This window comes from Mandrillus leucophaeus, unplaced genomic scaffold (genome assembly GCF_000951045.1).
Source record: "Mandrillus leucophaeus isolate KB7577 unplaced genomic scaffold, Mleu.le_1.0 Scaffold7, whole genome shotgun sequence".
In the NCBI taxonomy this organism is placed as follows: domain Eukaryota; kingdom Metazoa; phylum Chordata; class Mammalia; order Primates; family Cercopithecidae; genus Mandrillus; species Mandrillus leucophaeus.
Genome location: NW_012107585.1, coordinates 9,269,649 through 9,271,193, shown reverse-complemented (window position 1 = coordinate 9,271,193; position 1,545 = coordinate 9,269,649). Strand labels below are relative to the sequence as shown.

Sequence of the window (1,545 nt, the reverse complement as noted above, 5' to 3'; positions counted from 1 at the left end):
CCAGGCTGGAGTGCAATGGCATGATCTAGGCTCACTGCAACTTCCGCCTCCTGGGTTCAAGCGATTCTCCTGCCTCAGCCTCCCGAGTAGCTGGGATTACAGGTGCCCACCACCACGCCCGGCTACATTTTGTATTTTTAGCAGAGATGGGGTTTCACCATGTTGGCCAGGCTGGTCTGGAACTCCTGACCTCAGGTGGTCCGCCCACCTCGGCCTCCCAAAGTGTTGGGATTACAGGCGTGAGCCACTGCGCCCGGTCTAAAATATTTTTGTCTTTTATAGGTTTTTTTCCTATGTGTGTGAGAGGATTAAATGAAATAATGTGATTAGTAAAGCGATTAGTCATCACTTTAAAAATATTTATAAACGTATACATAAATATATAATACATATTTATGTGTACAAACACTAAAGTTTCCTATTCTTTCTGTGCCTACTTTTTCCTTTCATTCCCCGAATACTGTCTGTAGAAGAGTTCACACTGTAACCTCCAACTGTTTCAGCTACTTGGTTTGCTTTCAGCACAAGGCTTGTAGGATGCGCAGCCAGTAGGGGGCAAGAATCACCCAGGCGTGCTTATTACCCAAGCAACGGAGTCAAACAGCACTTTCAGAATGACTTTACAAAAGGGTTACCAACAAGGTAATATGTTTATTGCGTTAGGTAGCTTAATAAAAACGAAAAGATGAAAACAAGGAAGTGAGAAGCGGTGGGGACAGCCCTACACTTCATTAACTGGGAGCCCCGGTGTGTTAGGCTTGCGGGTAAGCGAGAAGACAGGCGTGGGATGGCCGAGCTCACACGCCTTAGGCTCTGATTCTAGCCGTGGACACGCCGAGGGCTCCGGGTTACTTGAGGTTTCACTGCCAAAAAAGTGCTTTGAGCGAGCCTAACAAGCAAGGAATATGTAAACATTTTGTTTCTAGGACTAACTAGGTAACGAAGAGATTTTCCAACTGACAGAAACGCTGCTAGGTAACTTCCTGGGCCGTAGCTGCCCACCCTAACAGGTTCTGAAAATAGCTCCAGGCCCTTCTTAGCCTGAGTTTGAAAGCAGGCGCGGGGCGCATGCGCGCGGCCCTCCGGCCGACCTCCCGGTAGTCCTGGCACGGGGACCTTCTTCCCGACAGGCCGCGGGGAAAAAAGGGCGGAGAAACAGAATTACCGCGAGCTCTCCGTGAGCGCCGGCGGAAACAGTAGTCATGTGACTCTCCTAGGTGGCCTTCGCCTTCCCCCCTCCCCCTTCTCGGAAACCCGGCCCCCTCACCCCTCGCCCACCCCAGAGCCGCGGTAATGGACCGTTTGGGTTCCGGAATTCTCTTGGATCCAACAACTGGTACCGGGCCGAGGAGAGCCGGCGGAGTCCGTGTTTGGCGGCGAAAGCTGGGGGGTGGTCAAGATGGGGGGGAAATCATCTTCTTTCACCTAGGAGGGAGGCGGGGCGGAGAGAGGCGCAGAGAAGCGAGTGGGGGAGGAGGGAGGAAGTCACGTGAAGGCGCTGCGTGCGCGCGGCGCCTTATCCGTTGCCCCTCCCCCGCCCCTCCC

At 53.0% G+C, this 1,545-nt stretch overlaps 1 long non-coding RNA gene across 1 annotated transcript; it reads right to left on the bottom strand.

The window, feature by feature from the left end:
• Positions 1–631: 631 nt before the first annotated feature.
• On the bottom strand, positions 632–1,460 carry LOC105527991. The gene is made up of 2 exons (XR_001004301.1): positions 1,300–1,460; positions 632–889 (listed from the first exon to the last, which is right to left on the bottom strand). It is a non-coding gene; the product is annotated as an uncharacterized LOC105527991 (long non-coding RNA).
• Between the last annotated feature and the right edge of the window lie 85 nt (positions 1,461–1,545).